This window comes from Condylostylus longicornis, unplaced genomic scaffold (genome assembly GCF_029603195.1).
Source record: "Condylostylus longicornis isolate FDR11 unplaced genomic scaffold, ASM2960319v2 ptg000030l, whole genome shotgun sequence".
Lineage (NCBI taxonomy): Eukaryota > Metazoa > Arthropoda > Insecta > Diptera > Dolichopodidae > Condylostylus > Condylostylus longicornis.
In genome coordinates, this window is record NW_026577999.1 from 9,843,697 (window position 1) to 9,864,753 (window position 21,057).

The following is a 21,057-nucleotide window of genomic DNA, read 5'->3' on the forward strand; positions in this document are numbered from 1 at the left end:
ATTACCAGAACTACAATTGGTCCTTTATTCATAGACTGTCTATTTAATTAATATTGTGTTTTCTTGGTTCTCCAATTTGTAGTTCCGTTAATTAGAAGTTATGATTATTTGTACTCGGAAAAATCTCAATATTATCCATTAAATAATAATTATGTTTTGCTTTATTTTATTTCACTTTACATTTTAAACATTTTAAAAAACAATTTAACTTTAAGTAAATTACGAGTAACGTGTAAGCTTGAATGTAGTTTTTTTATCTAACAGAGCAGTTATATTAAATTTTCAGTTGCCATGATAATCACCCACACTATATTAGTCGAATCACTTGACTTGATAGGTTCTTATTCAAAAATTTTGTAATTTTCGGAGTGTAATCAATTTCGGAACGTGAAATTCCCATCGCTTCAAGTGATTAAAGGTGACTAACAGAATATGAGTGGAATGTGTATATTAATAGCATTATTATATATGTAACTTATATGTAAAGCCTGATGATAATTTAAGTAGTGGACAAACTTCCATTTTAAATGGGAATCTTCCAAAGATTTACTTCTTCTTTGAATGAAAATTGTGACTTACTTATTGTTAATTATTGATAATACAAAACAAATTATGACTAAGAATACAAAAACAATTTGGAATTCTGAAAATATAAGAACAAATTAAATAACATAAAAATTCTTAACACCTTGCAATTTAGTAATGCTTTGCAAAGTGTAAAAACAAATTAAAAACTTACCAAATTAAGAAAATTTATCAATCTTAGTTAATAAAGAATATTTTATTTATTTCTCTTCTGTTGGCTGCACACAAATCAACGAAAATAACTTTTTTTTTAAATTCATAATTTCATAAATATTTACATACACCTAGCATTCATTTTGCAAATTAAAAAAAAAAAAAACAAATTAAATTTTAGAACTGTAAAAGAATGATACAAAAAATTTTTTAAAAGAAACTATTATAAATAATTTAAATTGAGGTTAAAACAAGAACAAAAGGATATCAAAAACAAAAAGAAAGAAAAATGTAATTCATGCTTGCAATATTGTAATGTTTTTTCTTAACAATTGGTAAATTTAACTGTTTAACAAAAAAAAATAAAAATAATTGTAGCAGCAGCACTATAAACTATAAGAAATATAAAGAGATGGGTAAATCTACCACAATTTACCAAAAGAAAAACAGGAGAAAAAGCATAAGAAAAGAAAATAACCTTAAAACAAAATTATTGTTTTAAAAAGATAAGACCACTCATCTTATAGCTCTTCTTCCATAATGTTTTCTTTTATTTATTTTCTGTTTCTTTTCCATTTCATGAAATTTTTTAAAAGTTTAAAAAACACACACCCAAACAAAACAAAATAAAATAAAATGAAAAAAAAAGTAAAGAAAGTTTTCAATTCTTTTCTTTTTTTTCACTTCTTTTCTCTATCTTCAACTTAATAATTTTTTAAATTTGTTGCTTACCGTTGCTATTGTTTTTATTATTTTATATATATATATATAAGAAAAACACCTTGAAACAAAAAAAAAATAAAGTTAAATAAAGTCTGAAACAACTAAAAATATGGAGCAGTTGTACTCCGTTTTAAAATGAAACTAAAGCACGAAACAGTTATTACGCGCTTGTAATTGAGTTGAACTTGTTTTCACCATCATTTGACAAGAAATTTTATAGCCTAATTGAGAGCAAATGCTCATTCTTCTTGATTGGATTTTCTGATTTTTTCCCAAAATATATTAAACATGAAGTTGTGATCTTCAGAAAAGAGCATGATCGTCTATTACCCTATTTTACTCTCCAAGGGAGTAAAAAGTGAGTAAATATGATATATTTGTGTAATGTAATTTTTGAGTGAGAAAAATAATTTTTTTTTAAAATATACACAAAATTTATTCAATTTGTTTTTGAAGGTGAGACGTTCAGTAGGTAATTTAAGAAAAAATGAAAAATTTCGATTGAAAAATGAGTAACTTTATGGGTAAAAAGGAAATATCCATTAGAAAATTGGAGAATTCTGATTTGAAAGTGAATTGAAAGTGAGCCAAGAAAGCTAGATAATAAAGAAACACGATTAGGATAAAAATTTGGTATATTTTTTTTTTGGATAAAACGAGGTACACATGAAAATCACTTGAAATTTCAACTATACGAGTTGATATTCTCAACATACAACATGATATTTTCTCATTTTCTAAATGGTCACCTGTGTCATAAGGTTCATATACCCGTACGTTTTAAATCAAGTGACTTAAATCAGCAACGCCCCTACAAAACGAATTGGAAAGTCTCATTTTGACAACGCTTAGGTAATTTTTTTTTTTCAAATTGATTTGCTATTGTCAATTTACAGTATTATTGTCAATTTTTTAATTTTAAAAATTAAAAATTAAATATAAACAAATTTTTAACAATAAATATCAGACTGTACTAGGTTTGTTCATTTCAGTTACCTTATGCGTATATTCGAACGTGGGTATTCTACGCACGTGTTCAGGTAGATCCCTAATGGAGTCTCTCTATTTATCCGTATAACTCTCTTTTCTGAAACAAAAAGAAGTATTTTTTTAATGTTACATCTTAACCAGCCTCTTAAATGATTAGTTTCCCTGCGCAAATTGCTCCAAATACTCTAAAAAATACATTGACTGCTCAATTTAACACAGACAAGAGCCTTATTTAATCATCAAAAATTTTAGGTTTGTGTAGTCAACTTTGATACTTTTTCCCAATCACTAATTTCACCACACTATTCTTTTCTCAGGTCGTTTCGTTAAACAAGGAGAATTTATACACAGAATAAAACAATAAACTAAAAGAAAAAACAGAAAAAAAAAAATATTTTGATGAAGAAAAAAAAATGTGAATCCTTTTTCTTGAACTTCCTAAGTTTTTCCTTTTTTCTCTCTTTCTCTTTAAAATAAAAAATATAAATAAGAGCAAAAAACAGAAACGGAAAAGATTTTCTTTTCGCAAACTTTTTTATACAATGCAAAAATGAAAAGAAAAGAAAAAAAACCAAAAACGAAAAAAAATGAGGTGAAATAGAATAAAAAAAAATAACAATAATAATTACAAAGAGAGAAAAAAAAAACCATTCACAATAAGATTCAAATAAAAAGAAAATACCGTAATAATATGACAACAACTACACAACCATCCACTCACTATATTCTCTTATTCTCTTATTGTTCTTATTCCTGACAATAAAGAAAATGCATTTTCTTACCTAAAAGTATAATTTTTACAATAACAATATGTTAAAAGAAGTGAAATAAACAAAATAAAGTTATTGTTACCCTCCAACTATGTGGATGTGTCTGAATACACAACTATAATAATTTCTGTATATGATGGTCAGTGGTGAAGAAATAAATTTTACTTTCTTAATTTTGAAAGCTTGCAATTATAAATTCATGTAGGAATTATTACATATTTTTAGGGCAAGACAAAATTTATGGCATACATTTAACGGACTTTGATATATTTCTAAGTTTAGTTTCCAGTTTATATAAGTAAATTATCCATTTCTCTCTTATAATGGTGTTGTATTGTATTGTACACTGCGAACAAATTGATTTACTTATTATCGTTCGATGTTACTCTAACGGAATAAATTAATCTGTCCGAAATTTTTACCTGACCGTCTTCTCCTGTTAGTCAAGGCCTCACTCTCTTTTTGTAAAATTTTAGTTTTTCATTCATGGAATTTGCTGCTAATTTTCAACAATGTGTTAAGTTTTCACCACTGCATTATCGTATTAAAACATAAAATATACATTTGCACAATTTTACTTTACAACTCGTAGTTTCGTATAAGTTTTATACTTATTCTTTGTTTTCCTTACCTCTCTTATACTCTTAAACAAATTTTTTTTTTTTACCTTTGCAAAGAACAACAAATTGAAAAGCTGTTGCCATGTAGTTTTATGTCTAGTTATATCTCCACCTTTATGATTTCAGGTTGGTAAAATTTTTCTTTATTTTTGCAAGAAAAATATAAAAAATATAATATGTTTATAAAGAAAAAGTAAAACAATAATAATACTTTGCAGTTAAAAATGTAAGAAAAAAAGAAAACGAAAACACTTGTTCCTTTGATTCACTTATTTAATGCAAATGGGTTGGTCTCATATTTTCACAATACTTGACGACGACAATCAAGTGCGAAAATAGTTTTGATATGTTGATATTAAAACACAAGTGCTTTTATACGAATGTTTATAATAAAAGGGTATATAGTCGTATGTATGTACAATATACCTGATACGATAGGACAGTAATTCGTTAATATTTTTCACAAGAGAACCATTTGAATTTTTGCTTTAACATTAGATTTACGGAACCCGTCAATTTGACGGGTTACCTAATTTACGATTAATTATTTCAAATCTAGCAAAATAACCAGCCATCAATTCCTGGATATTATACAAGGAGAGCACTGTAGTAAAAATATCTCGGAAGAAATTTATATTTCAATTGGCCGAAGAACTAGGCAATGACTATCGCGACGAACAAAATAAAAGTTTAAGTTCAGTTTACATGTAAAAAATGTATTGAAATCAAAAAGCCGAAGTTCAGTAAAAATAGATATACAGTCGATACCCGTAAATCTAGTGTTGAATATAAAACATTGACTTATTTCAATTTGTACTATATTGAATTTTACTACTGCACTTGCACATATAGTTTAGGTTTTATGTTTTAGTAAGGTAGATTAATCAAATTCTGTTCAAAAACTTGTAATTAAGCCGAGTTCAACATTCATAAGCTGAATAAGGGCTAAAGGAAATAAAAATTAAATGGTTAATTGTTAAAACTTTGTCTTCTTCCATCTTGGATGGTTCAGTAATTAGGTAATATTGCCTTTATTTCATATTTCAACATTAACCGATCATTGACGTCTCTCTGCGTTCATTATACCCTGGCATTCTGGCGAGAGGAAGACAATTTTCTTTCTTAGTTCCGGTTTCTTTGAAAAAAAAAGCAAATTTAAAATCGAATATATTACAGTTGAATTATTTTACTCTCAACTTAATTTCCTTAAATTTAAATTAATTGAGAATTTACTGTATTTTTTCCACATTTTTATTTCATTTAGTTAGAAATGTATACATATATTCCATTAGGTTTATGGTAAGTGGAACAATGTTAATGGTTTTTAATACAATGAAATATTTTAAAAGAAGATATTTGTTATACGGTAACATTACACATGTACACAATAATGTATTTGATTATAAATGTGTCTGTTACGTATTTGTATACAAAATATTTACAAATTTTTATGAATATTAAAAAAAAAAATATTTAAAATATTTCTCCTTGAAATATTTAATTCTATTTCTACATAAATACATATACGAGTATATACACAAAATAAAAAATAAAATGAAGAAATAAACATTTTCATAAATTTTATAATTTTATGGCGCATATTTTTGTAAAATTTTAAAATATTTGTGAAAAGAAATAGAATGTTTTCTTCTTTTAATAATTTCCGACATAATTTTCTTTCAGTAGCATTGTACAGAAAGCCAAAAAGTCTGAATTTCATTTATTGAGTTAAATTTAAAGCTATATGTGTATAACACTTTTAACGTATAACATTTTTGTTGTATAACACTTAAAATTTTAACTGCTTTTAGAATCGGGAGAAAAGTTTATCTTGGTACACTTCATATGTATTTTCAACTACATATTTACTCCGGCGAACTTTAGAGTGTTTAGAGGAAGTAATTAATTATAAAAGGAAAAGCGGAACGCGTTAATTTTACTACCACTTTTTCGGTTAAAGGTTAAACTAAGTTTTATTAAGTATTAAAATTATAAATGAGGTCGTAAAAGGCCGAAATGAGTTTTTTAAATTGTAAAATAAATTTGATGTGAACAAAATTTAGCTACTAAAATTAGATCTCATTGATAAACATATTTACATACGTCAGAATGTTATTTGGAAAAATTTACACTAATCTATGTACTTCACTCAAATATTATTTAAACTTCAAATCTAACTTAAATAAATATGTAAACGGCAATTAAGATTTATACACAATTAAAAAATATGATTTTCACGGTGTATTATCCACATTATCACATATAGGTATATATTTAGGCGTCAAAATATTCTATGGGCATGAATTATAATTCATTTATGCTTTCATATATTTATGTAAAATAAATTATTCAGAAAATCAAAAAAAGGGGAGCGAAAAATGTCGGCAAAAGAAATTTTATTAAAAAAAAAAAACATATAACAAATATTTTACCAACTGTTTATATTTATGTTCATAATTTGATTATATAATAATTTATGCAAATGTTAAAATATCTATACACACATATACATTTATTGTGTTATACATGACAAATGTATTCATAAATTTATTTATTTTTTATACTCTTATTCCTTAAACAATTTAATAATATTCAAGTTTCACACCACTCGTATTGCATGTATATAGCGTATAATTGTATGTATTTATACAATTAATAAATTTACTATACATATACATACATATAGGTAGATATATATCTTAATAATGAAAAAATAAAAACAAAGTAACATAAAATGGATTATAAAAATTTTTTTTGTTTTAAACAAAAATTTATTTTTGTAAATAACTCTTAGGACATAAAATTAACAAGATTTAGAGAAAATCTAAATTTTCATAATGTTTTTTCATCAGGACTCAATAATCATAAATGGATGTAATAAAATGAGTTAAAATATAAAATTTGAAATAAAAAAAATTCAATGTTTACAATATTTATTATAAAATTTTAACAAGCCTATTATAATATTACACACATAACATACGAGTAATATATTGATATAGTAAACAATTACAGAATTTACAAGGTGACGCTAAATTTAGTTGTGAATGTCATTCTACACTCTGTTTTATGTGTCATTATTAATGTTGGGTGCAGGTAACACTTAATTCTTTTCAATATTTTATATGACAATGAGCCTTTTTAGATTTATATTCTCAACAACGCTGCAGTACTTGTAAAGATATTAGTTATATCTCTTTGAGTAATAATTTAAATTTAAAATTGTCATCCAACGAAACCGAATTTAAATTGTTTAAATTCTGACAGCAAACGTTCTGGTGGTTTGTATGTATTAGTGAATTAAAGACAGGGAATACTAAACATTTTTTAATTCTTTGTTTAACAACATGTAAAGCTTTTACCTAAAAAAAGTTTCCAATTTGTAAATGAAATGGAGTACAAAGAGAGAGGAATAGGAGTTTATAAAGCTGAAAGAATAATAAGACAAATGTACAACAAAGGAGCAATGGTTACCCATTTCAGTGATTTGCTTCAGTTGTCAAAAGCAGTTTATAAATATAGAATATGTAGCTTTAGCTAACATGCCAATATCATTCATGTTATAGCTAGTGTTTCACCGTGTTTTCGAATATGGGTGTTATTTACTAAACCAGTCAAGAAACAATGTTTAATATATATATATCAAAAAACTAAAACAGTGTTTAAATAATTTAAACACTGTTACTGCATATTGTTTCATGTTCTCTTACTCAGTGTTAATATTGTTATCATACGTACTTGCGGAAAAATTGAGAGAGAGGTGTGAAAATTTTACTGCGTAGGTTAAAGGTTCAAATTGATGACAGTAAAATCGTCTAAATCAAATCTATTGTTCACCTCAAATCTTGTTTAATCAAAAATTTTAATTCATGAATTTTGAGATTGATAACTCGTCTAATTTAGTTTTGCTTTATTGTCCCAAAATTAATTGATTCTCTATAAAACAATTATTATGTTCCATTCTGTATAACAATCATTTTTTTTTCAATTAATATATTTTATAACATATAAAAATTATCACATCATAGACGCAATTTTAAATATTCGCACAATGACAATTCACTTTATCCTTTGACATATTCAGTATTTAACCTCACAATATATATAACATAATAAATAATAATAGGAAGTATGAGTGAGTGACAATAATATGGTGTTCTACAAATATTTACATAAATGAAAATATAATTAAATGAAATATTTTTTTAATAATAATAATACTTTGGTTTATTGTTAAATCTATTATATTTTACCTGCATATATCAATCAAAAAATATTATAAATATATAAAAATGGAGTTAAAATACTTATATCATGTGCAGTGTATAGAGCTGCCAATGGGGTGTACAATTGATGTAAATTAATTTATTTAAATATAGTATAAAAAACGTGTGGGTAATATAGGAAATGTTAGAATTGAAGATTATAAATTTTTGTTAAAATTTTCTGAACAAATTGAAAATTCATTTTTTAAGGATTGCAGATTATTTACAACTCAACAGTAAAGATATAGACGGTTTATGAGAAATTTTAAGTCATTAGTCTTCAGGAGTAAATATTAAAAGAATGTTCAAATTTTCTAATATTCTAACATAGTATATGGTTCAATTTTGTCTCTCAAATAAAAATCTAAAATGACATAATAAAATAAATGAATTTTTAAAATAATTAATTTGAAAATTATTTTCTATAATTTCATTATTACATAATATCAAATCTTATTAATTTTATTCCTGATTATATTCAGACACATATTATATTACATATATTCAAAGATAATCAAATAATTTTAAATAATTATTGAAATTACCTCAATATTTTGTTTTTATTTTACAATTTTTTACTATTTTTATGATTAACATTCCTCTTTTACTTACAAAATTTTGTAACAAAAAGATTAGTTTATGAAGTTTCAAATATAAATTCATAATTTTGAATGAATATATATTATGCCAACAAATATGAAGAAATACAATATAAATCAAATGATATTTTAAAATCGATTCAATTTATTAAGACATTGTACATACATGTATGTATACATAAATATTTTTCTATTTAGATAAAAATTATTCAATTTCAATTCGATATATAGAAATTCTAAATAGAATTTATATTTACACATTTCTCATTCCTGTTCTCTTTGTCATTCATATTCTTAATATTTTCTAAATATTATCATCGATTTGTAACCATATTATATGTGTATAACATCACTTAAGTAATTATTCATTCAGAATTATAGATTTCTAAAACTATTGTATTATTTTCATTTTACATACTAAAATATACAAAATTCTTATTTATATATATATTCAAAAGTGTATAGATTTCAGTTTTCTATAACGCAGCAAATACTCGTATTTTATTATTTATATATACGCACATATATCAAGTTTATTTAAAACGTAAGGTAAGAAGAACCCGTATTAGAAGAAGAAATTTCTTTAAAATATATGTTGGTACATACACCAGTAATATTATATTTAATAAGAAAATTGTATGCAAATTATATTACAAAATATGAAACGACGTTACCAGCTGTTAAATATAATTGCTTATTACTTAAATTGGAATAATTTACCTTATAAAATTTATTTAATATATATATATAATGTTTGAAAAAACTAGTTCTGATTAAAACTGTTATACTGAGTCGAAACTGTTATACTTATAACTGTTATACTGAGTCAAAACTGTTATACTTATAACTGTTTACTGAGTCTAAAATGTTATACTTCTATGATTATTTTCAAAGAATTAAGTGACGGATAAAATTGTAGGTTTCATTTACAAGTAACATTGTTTTCAAGTAGTAGTCCAGTTTCACTAAAGTTTTCCATGTAGTTTGAATAAGTTTTAGAATATAAAGAAATTATATCTGACATTTTATGACAGCGTACATTAAATACACATTAAATGTGTAGTTTGTGCTGCAATTAACCAAATTGTAAAAATTTGGTTCAGTTAGCTCAATACGTTTTTAGGTTATCGTTTTAAAAGTGGGGTGAACGATAAACAGTCTCTCGCTGTTAGGCATCTCATTTCGGGATATTTCCCCAGAAAATTTACTCAAATTTATCAGATATTTGAATCCCAGGGAGATGTTCTAGAAAAGCTGCCGGGGTCGTCCCCAGAGGGGCACAATCGATGTTTTAGAACAAAATATCCAAATAATATAGGAAAAATATATTATCTTAGAATATCTAAGATAAAAAATATAAAGGAAAATAAGAGTAAAAGACAATCTCAACGATTAAACCAGAATCGGAGTCAGAGTTGGAATCAAAGTAAGAGTCAGAGTCGGATTCAAAGAGTTGTACTTGAAATTTTACAAAAACATTTATAACCCAAATTTTCCTTCCATGCTTATCAATTTTTTTTTTTAAAAAACCAAAATTTTACACAAAAAATTTGACTATCATTTAATAAACGAATTTGGTAACCACATGGAAACTATACATTTGCTATATAAATTGCAATTTCTATCAAATTTTCTAACATTTAAAATTAATATCAAATCGTAATAAAAAAAACAATAATATATTATTTATTATTTTATATAAATGTATAAACATTTCCATTATTAGATGAATTTATATTTTACCTACTATATAATAGAATTAATGTTGTATATACAAGCATACGTACAAATACTAACTATTCTAAAATATGCACACACATTATATACTCATTTATATTTTGTATATATTATAATTCTATACTGTTATACAATGCTTACTATATATAGTAGTCTTTATTGGAAAGGATAACAGACAAGAATCGGTAAATATTAACATTAATCAAGTTCAAAGCTTTTGTTTCAATATTATCATGTATTCACAATTACATTAAGCAAAATAGAAAAAACAAAAAAAAAACAAGAAAACAATTGAAAATTATATATTAAAATGCATATATACCGTTATCCTGAAGTAATATACATATATATATGTATGTATATATATATATATCTAATAAAGTACATGCTTGTATGTAAATATTTTATAAAACAATATAATTTTCAACATAAGTATATATATATTTATAATTATATTGGAATTTTAAATAATTATATGCATTTGTGTATTTGTGTGTATATTTTATGCATACATATGAATATTTAATAATAAAAGGCATAATGAATTGCAATAAGTATAAAAATTAACAATTAAGGATAAAATTTTATAATGTAGAAATATAGAGGATTATAGAAGAAAAAGAGAATATTAAAAAATTAAAAAAAAAAAAAAAAGGTAAACAAAATTTAAAAAAAAAAAGAAAAACAAAAATGAAAATGAAGATGGAAATGGGTGTAATTGGGTTGGAAAATTTTCTAAATAAAAATAAATATTTTAAAATATATATATACACTAACATACAATATAAATATAAGCATTTTGATTTAATTAAATTTTTGTTTACTCTAAATTATCCATGCATATGTATGTGTTTGAATATGTATATTTACAAATGTCTTAATATTATTTATAAACATATGCATGGATTTTATATACTCTATATATTTACAATTACTCTCATATTAACCAACATAATTATAATACGTATACATAGATATATACATATATGTAAACATGTGTGATATTTGTTACAAAAATTATTTACGTTTATGCATTCAAGGATTAAATAATATAGTGAGAATAGAAGAGTATAATATGAATTATATATAAATATATGTGTAATGTGTGTATGTAAAATAAAAATATTGTATAGGAAAATTTTCAAAATGAAATTTAAATTAATTATCTTATAAAATTTATAATAGCATGCACACGTACATATTTTCATTTATTACATATTATATTTGTATATAAGTATATATATATATTAATTTTGATTTAAATACTTAGAGCGTTCAATAAATTATGGGTGATTATTATAGAAATAAAACTACCCATAATTATAATAGTGTACATGTTGCTTATTCAAGTGTTGCAATATAAGAAGAAATTGTTATAAATGTAATTATACAATTGATATATATGCATATTATATATATTGATATATATTGGTATATATACAATTGATATATATATATATAATAGAAAAAGTTTTCACGATTCCTTTTTAATAGATAAAACTTAAATATATGTATTTATAGGCTACTTATGTACATACATCTATATTCATGTCGTTCTTATTGCTATCAATTCCCAAGACAGTAAGATTTACAATAGGAAACTTGAATATATGTATTCACATAGATAATTTATGTAATTGTAATATATGGAATAGATGCAGTTACAAATTATCATAACACTTAAATTTATTATTGCTATATACGCTTAGGAATTTAAATTTTTTTTAGAAAAATTATAACAATCTTATGAAAATTTAAGTACTCATATTACATGTATATTTACGCCGTTCTTAAAAGATATATAAACATATACATATCCAATCAAAAACATTTTGATTGGATATGTATATGTTTGACAAGTAAAATGTTACAAAAACGAGATCAGATATTGATTACACTGTCAAAAAATAATTGAATTTTATGTAGAACCAAGTTTCTATCTCTTTACGCCTCCATATACGGTATGTTACACCTACGATTTTACAAGTCTTAACTGCACAATCTCTATATATCTTAATCAAAATATAAATAATTAATTTTTACTTACTTTCGTAAAATTCAGATTTAAGTTGTTATGCTTGGTCGTCTTAGAATGATCCATATACCATTCATTGCTCAAATTATTATAAAATAAAATCCTATAGTGTGCAGCTTAATGTTCAAACAAATATTGAGAAAGCAATGATATTGCCATGGGACATGATTCTAAAAACAATTAAATTGGCTTTTGGAAAATTTTCAGAGCGCATTTGCTACAATTTTACTTGGTACTTCTTCTGATGGGTACCTAACAGTGCAGGGCAATTCTTACCATAGCTTCCTAGCTATATTGCCTTCTTTCAATAAAAATAAATATAATTTTGTCATGAAATTTAAATTATTGCAATTATTGTAGCCAAAAAATACTCAAAATTTTTGTTGAAATTTGCCACCACTTTTCTTTGAGTCTGATTAACAGTATTCCGGACTTCTAAGGCTTAGGTTATTTAAATTAAAAAAAATTTCAATTCGAGTGCGAAAACTTTTCGGTCACTATGTGTTTTTGTTTCTTTTTTTAATGTTTTTATTTATTTACATATATACAAATATACACTTGTATATTGAATTTTATATGTTCATTTAACTAGCAATTTCATGTTAAGGATTAAGTAATCATTTGTTTTGATGAATTCAAGGATATTTTACTTATGTTTTTTTTTCTCCTTCTGTTTTGTATTCTTCCTTTTTTTTTCTTCTTTCAATTCAATAAGGATTATTTCAAAAAACGTTCATATAGAAATTAGAAAATAAAAATTATTATTATTTTTTTTTTGTACTTTCATACATACTTACATATAAAATAATTCCGTATACCTTCATCATTTCTCTAAGGATAAAAGTTTTATTTTTTTTTCTTTTTTTTTAGATTTTAGATTTTATATAGATTTGTACATGTGTACATTTATTTGCTTTAAGGATTTATTCCTTATTTAAGCAGAGTATAGGAAAAGTTTTATTTTTTTCTTTATATTGAAATCTTTATATATAAATATGTATTGTATATATAAGTATGTGTAGTTATAAAATTATATATTTAGTCAGATTACGGTTAAGTGGAATTATAATATTTTTCATATTTACAATATATTGGAAATATTTTGTGGTAATCAACTCTCTTATATATGTACAAATGAAATTTTAGTTTTTAGAAATGGAAGAAAAATATACGGAGGGGGGGTTTTCTATATTATATGTAGAAATGATATTATAGAAAAAAAAAGTTTGAAATAAATTTCTTGTTATTAATAATTTAATTATAAATTATAAATATAAATCGATAAATTCAATCAAATGGTATATAAGAATTAGAAATATAGAATTATGAATGTAGTAATGATGAGGGCGGCGGCGGTGGTGGTGGTATGGGAATTAAAAGTGTTTTATTGTTTTTTATATACAATGTATATAATGATTTTGCTGACTGAATTTGAAAGTATTTATTTAGTATTTTATGGAAATGATATGGCGACGGTATTAACCAATTTTATATGAAATTTATTTGATTTTTTTGTTATACAAAGAAATTATCCAAAAAAAAAAAAAAAATTGGTTGGTAACTGTATGCTACTTTTGTATTATTTAATCTGAATTAAATCTCCCCTTAGAAACATTTGATTAGAATCAGAAATATTATTTGATATAAAATTTAAAAATAATTTGTTATACAGAGTTGAATGGAAGTTATATAGAGATGACTGGACAACCAATTTTCACGTTACCCATATACAATACATTGAAACTGGGAGATGCATGAGAATTGTATACAGTTTTTTGTCTATAATGGTCTTATTTACAAAATAGTTCATGTTAAATTTAACCGCCGTAGTTCGTTATACATAGCAACGATATATGGCATAATTATGTGGTAGCGATCTAAAAATTTTGGAAAAAAATGATTTGAGAATGTCTGCCATATTATTTATAAAATGTTTTTGTGCAAAGTAACAATGTTACGTTTCGATCATCCCAAGTCAAATATACGTTAAGGTTATAAACATTTATTATATATTTCTCGTCATTTCTCAAAATTTTAAAGCTTTTGTAGTAAGTTTCAATTAGTTTTTACGAATTATCATTGAGATGAACAAATGAATAGAAAATTCGTATGAGTATACAGCGTTTAAATCGATTCAACATACGCAAGTGTTGAATCGTGTAGGTGTTTCGGATTGTGTTACGTTATTGTAGAAATTATTGCCTGATGATTCAATAATAACATTTCATTTACGTATAGACTTTTAAATTTTTACTTAAAAACCTAATTACACTGCTTGATTTTAAACCCTATGGGTACTTGATTTCAGGATTGTACAGTAGCTAAACAACTTTGCATTAAATAAAAAATCCCTAATGCTAAATTAGGACAAAATACACTCAATATATTATGTAAAATCATAAAACCTTATAATTTCAATAAAAAAATTTTATGTTAACAAAATACAACAAAAAAAAATATAGGATTAAAATTATTAAAATTTTTTATTAAGCAAAAAAAAAAATATAAAATTAAAATTCCGAAATATGTTTTTAAATTTTAAATATTTATGAAACTTTTTTTTAAGTGTTATACAATAGAAAATGTTAGAAATTTGTTCATAATTTTAATTTTAAAACATAAACTTTTTTTTTTCGTTTTTGTAATTGTTTTCTAAATAATTGCAAAATTAAAATAATATTTTTCAAAATAAATCTAATAAAATTTAAGTTTATTTTTTGTAATAAATTTTTTTTTTTTTTTTTGAAATGGTGATATTTTACATCAAAAACTTTTCTATTTCATTTTCGCATGAAGGATTTCACAACTTCAAATAAAAATATTTTTTAATTGCCAATTTTTTTATAAAAAATTTTGTTTATTTTTTTTCCCCTTTTTGTTATATTTGAATCCTTAGATTTCTAATTTGCATTTAGATGCAATTTTGGATTCTAAATAATAAAATAGAAAAAAGAAAATACTTGAAAAACAAAAGTTGTAAATAATTTAGAGAGAATCATGAAAAATTTGAATTTAAAGCGAAATTAATGTATTAGTATACTTTTAGGGAGGGTAGTTGAGTGGAAAAGTTGTGTTAGAAAAAAATTTACTCGAAATTGTTTGCGCCGGGCCTTTCTATTGTAATCAGCCATTTGTAACACTCTCACATCCAGCCATTCGGGATCGTAAAAGTAAAATTTCGGAAGGCAATACAATAATTAGCATTACGAGTAGCTAGATGCGCGATGTGTTGGATGGTAAAAGTTCATTTGCCCATATCTTTTTTCAATAATTTACAATCTAAGACAAAATTTAAACAAAATTTTTTAATAATCTAATTTGAGCGTATTTACAAGGGCATAATTCATAATTGTGATCATATGTAAAAACAATAATTTTTACCCGGAAGAAGATTTAAAATAAATAGGAGAAAATTGTTCCTATGCCCTTCAGTATACACAAGCTTATACAAATTCTTTAAAATTTATAAATTAAAAAACGCTATGTAATAAGAATTTCGGCAAAATTTAATTTCATTCGTAAGGAATTTTGAACTATTGTTATATTATATTCTAAAAATGACTCATATTTTGAGCGTTTGAATTTGATTTAGAAAGAGCCATAATAATCAAATCCCAGCAGCATATCTGGAAAACTTAAATAAATTCTTTTAAATTATACCCAAATTACTAAAGCCATACTCTAAAATTTCGTCTTAAAATCCCAATCTTTCATTATTCTCATAAATTCTTATATTTGTAACACAAACACCAATCAATATTGAACTACAATATAAATTAAATTTGACTCATTTAAAATCATTAATCTCTATATAAGTTCATCCAATTCAGTGCACCTAGATTAGAAAGTGCTTTTTTTTATTAATCCTCAGTTTATCGTTTTTATTTGATTTTTAATCAACAAAATGTAGATGTTACGAGTGTATTATACTAATACTTAAATAATGTTCGGAAAAAATCATAATGATAAACTATAAAACTAAATAATAATAATAAAAAAAAGAAACAATAAAATGAGAAGACAAAAAAATATTCAATGTGTGTCCACTTATAAAATAAATTTAAAATCGTCGTTTCATAAAAACTATACAAAAAAAAAACAACAAAACTTTCACAATTATTTGGTTACCGCATTTCGTTATAATTTCAAGCTGCTGCTCCATAAAAATAAAAATTCATTCAGCACAAATTATTTTAGATAAAAAACAAAGAATGTACACATGTGTGTATACATATGTGTGTATTTCTATATCTTATTATACTCAAGCATTTATTTTTATTTTTCTAAATAAAAAATAAATACAAATTCCAAAATCATAAAATTTACAATGTTAACGTTATAAATGCTGCATTGAATTTTATTCCATATGATATGGCCATTATATAAAAAGCTTTATTATTAAACTAAAATAAAAATTTTATCCTTTTAACAAAACAAAATAAAAAAAAAAAGGAAAAAATAAGGATCAGGGGTGATAAAACAATACAAAAATTACTAAAATATTAATACAAAGAAAAACAATAATAATAAAGAAGAAAATAGAAAAATAAGTAGAAAAAAAAAAAAAATAAAAACAAAAAAACCAATTTTTTTTTTTCACCAATTTCAACTTTGAATTGTTTATTTACTTTTTCTCTCTCTCTCACTCTTTTGTTTTTAAGCATATTTTCAATACGATTGGGGAAAAAAAATGTGAACATTAATTTCATTCTCTCCGTCTGTCGTCTGAATAGCCGTGCATCTATTTACGTTGATTCTACATTATTTGCAAGATGGGTTGGCGAAATTTTATAAACAAATGCGGTTTCTTCGAGGAACTTATTTTTCTTATCTTAATATTTATACCTATCCTTCCCCTTTAAAGTTTTGGCGCCTAAATTTCAGGCAAATGACATATTTTTGACATTCTTAAATTCTGTAAACGAAGAAAAATAGTGACCGGTTTCTTCAACTGTGAAACAGTATATAAGCAAGCATTTAAATGACAAGTCTAACACTTTAACAAATCGTTTTTTTTTCTTATCGGTTGAAAATCTCTTTTTCCCCACAACCTCACAAAATAATCAAAATATTAATTTTCAATATCATATTTTTTCGAAATTGTAGTAGCTTCCAATTTTCTATATAAAGTTAATGCTACAAATATCTACACCATCAAAAAATATACTTCTTGTTCTTAACCGTAACCCACCTAATTAAGCCTTTTAATTTTTGCTCTCATCCGAAAAGTATGCAATAATTTTGTTTTGCACCAAAGATTGTTTTAAAAAAATTTAATTTTAAAATTTGCTACTTTCAATACAAATTTTCAATTTTTTCTATACTGATTTTTATTCTTGTTCGTCATAATATATCCTTAATACACTGAAGTCCCTTTCTATATAAAAATATTACTCATTCCATTCATATGGGAAATAATACAAAAAAAAAATCAACGTATATTATTATATAAAATACTTAAATGCAAATTCTACAATTTAATATTTTTGCTTATAATAAAGTTCAGAATATTTTTTTTTTTTGTTATTTTCCTTTTGTTACATACATATATAACCGAACACAAATATTCTTGTTATAATCATAACAACAATGAAATAAAAGGAAAAAAATGCAAAATAAAATAAAAACAAATCCTACATATTTTCCTATTATTCATATTAATCTAAAACCTACTGATTCCTAAATATATTCCATACAGAATATAAATATGATATTTGAATCCTGATAGGAAAATTTTCATATCTACACAAACATATACATACGTGTATGTTATAGCACATAAATATTTATTTGAACAGGGTCGTTACCTATTAATTTAGAATAAAGATATTTTAAATTTAAATTTTACTAAGAAAATAATTCCAAAGCAATCAGAATTTTATTGAAACTTTAACAATTAGATTTATTCTTATGATTAGTCTATATAAAAGACATCTTGCGGAAAAAAATAAAAAATTATTTCTAAAGAATTACATACATAGTAAGCTAATTACTCATTTAGTAAAAGCTAAAATTATACAAAAAACTGAAGCATATAAAAACAATGAAGCCATTCAAGCCGCTATTATATAAACTCCCGTAGTAAAAAGATGGGGAAAAAGTAATTTTCTTATTTAATACTTTGACACTTGAGTGACAAGTTCAACATATGTTCAAATGTGATAATACGAAATCTGCTTGCAATTTTCGGAGAAAATTTCGATATTTTTTTTAATAACTTGCGCAAAAGTGCAAAGGTTGAATTTTATTTACAAATAAATTTTTCACTATTTTTTTTTTTTTATTCTTTAAATTTTTGAAATTGTGAATTTAAAATTTTTAACAAAATCTCGCAAATTAAAGCGAAACCGTTCGTGTTTACTCTTGTTTTATAAATTAGCATAAAATTTTCACTTATTCAGGCAAATTTAAAATGTCATTTCTATTACACTTATTTAGAGTAAAAATTTAATGTAAGTGTTGCTATTTAAAGTGTATACATAAGAAATTAGCTAATAGTGACATCTATCGTTAAAAACTTAACTGAATATTTATTCTCACTTATTTAGTCTCATTACGGATAACGGTAACATTAAGATTTTCGTATACGAACTCAAATTTAATTTTTTTTGTAGAAACTCATCCTGTGCGCACATTTGTACATGCATACTGTGAATATTAAAAGCAAAATATAAGAATGATATGTGAAATTTTCAAATATTTTATTTTCCCCTCACCCCTCTCTTTTTCTCTCTTGCTCATTCACTTGTTTCCCTTTTCTTTGTTTGTGTTTTTTTTTTGCTCTTCCTCCATAAAATAAAATTCTACTGATTTAGTCAGTTGTTTTTTTTTTTTTTCGTTTTCATTTTATTATTTTGTATGTTTTTCGGTTGTTTTTTTATTTTCATATATTTTTAATATAAAATTTATATATATAGAGAGAGTAACTATATAAAGAGATCAACTGATCTCCATGTACAAACAAGTGTATATTCACACACATTTGTACATATAAAATAAATTTGAGTCCTAATACGAGTGTATATTTAGCTAATATCCTTGCTTGCTTAGAGTGAAGTTTTAGTATTTATAAAATTTTTATGGTTTTATTTTGTGTTGTTGTTGTTCTTGTTATTTTTCTTGTTATTATTATTTTATTTTTCCTTTATTTTGGATTTATTTTTTTTTTCCTTTTTGTTGGTGTTTTCATATTTGTTCGTATTTTTTGTTTGTTTTCTTTATATTGTTATATTATTTTTATTTTTTTTACAGTGTCCTTATTATTTTATATGTATCATAAGCTTTACTCCTGTTACTGTTGTTTTTTTTTGTACTTTTATTTTGATGCTGTTATTATTACTTGTTATTTTCTCCCTCACTTCATGCTCATATATATTATATGTGTATGTATGAATATTTGTATTCATTTGTATGTATGTAATATGGTGGTATTATAATATAAAATTTTTGAACTCTCAAATATTAGAATATCCTGCTATCATAAAATGTTTATTTAATAGGAAAATATGATTGTTTCATATTATACAGACATACAGATAAACACATCCACTATATATACATATATGTATGGTATATATATGATTATATCATTTGTTTATATATATATATATATATATATATATATATATAATGTACAATGTGCATATGAAAATGTTCTCATAAATACTAGATTTAAAGTATAAATTAAATATGTTACAATGTATGTGATCAAATTCATTTGTATGTGTTTTTTTTTTGGGAAAATTCACAAAAAATAGAAAATAAGAATTTTATTTGATTTTGTGTTGAACTTTTTTATTTTCATTTTGCTTCTATTTTTTTTGTTGAAAATTCTCAAATTTATGATTGGTAATAATAACTTGTATCTTTGCATATTTATATATACTTTACATATGTATATATATACCATATATATGTATATATGCATATATACCATGTATATATGAATATATATACCATATATATGTGTATATATATCATATATATATGTATATACCATATATGAATGTATAAATGAACGTGAATGCTTGTATATTTGAAAATATTTTGGAAAAAAATTTCTATGCATATCAAAGAGTTTATTAAGAGGAATCAAGTTGAATTATGAATTAGGGTACTTATAGAGGCAAAATTTCTTAATTTTTTTTTTGAAAATGGCAAAATTTACAATCAGAATCAATTTTTCTCGAATTTTTGTTCGAAACTAAGGCTATGCGATAATTGAAAATTTCAAGCTACTTAGTAGTAGTATGAGTTGAAGTAGAAGCATCTACAACACATTTTTTCTTCTGTATTTTTTTTCACATGAGGCGTACATCTTCTATTGGCCCGTCATTCAGGCAACCTCGGAAAATATCCGGTACTGCAAAACATGCTATCTTCACTGTCTTACCAAATATACAGAGCCCTGTAAAAGTTTCGACCACAGTACTGTTGGCGTTCCTATTCAAAACCGACAGAACCACTGTTCTCGCCTATTCTTCTTTGGACATATAGCGGCTTGTCCATATCGCATACTCAAATGCTACTCCAAAGCACCTCTCCCTTACTTCTTCTCTTCTTTCCTTGTCTATTTCCAAA

General features: G+C 23.9%; 1 protein-coding gene across 7 annotated transcripts in view; it reads left to right on the forward strand.

Annotated features, from left to right (window-relative positions):
• The window catches only part of LOC129607982 (protein groucho), a 124,983-nt gene that overhangs the window by 45,429 nt on the left and 58,497 nt on the right, over positions 1-21,057 (forward strand). The gene's annotated exons all lie outside the window — the stretch shown is intronic.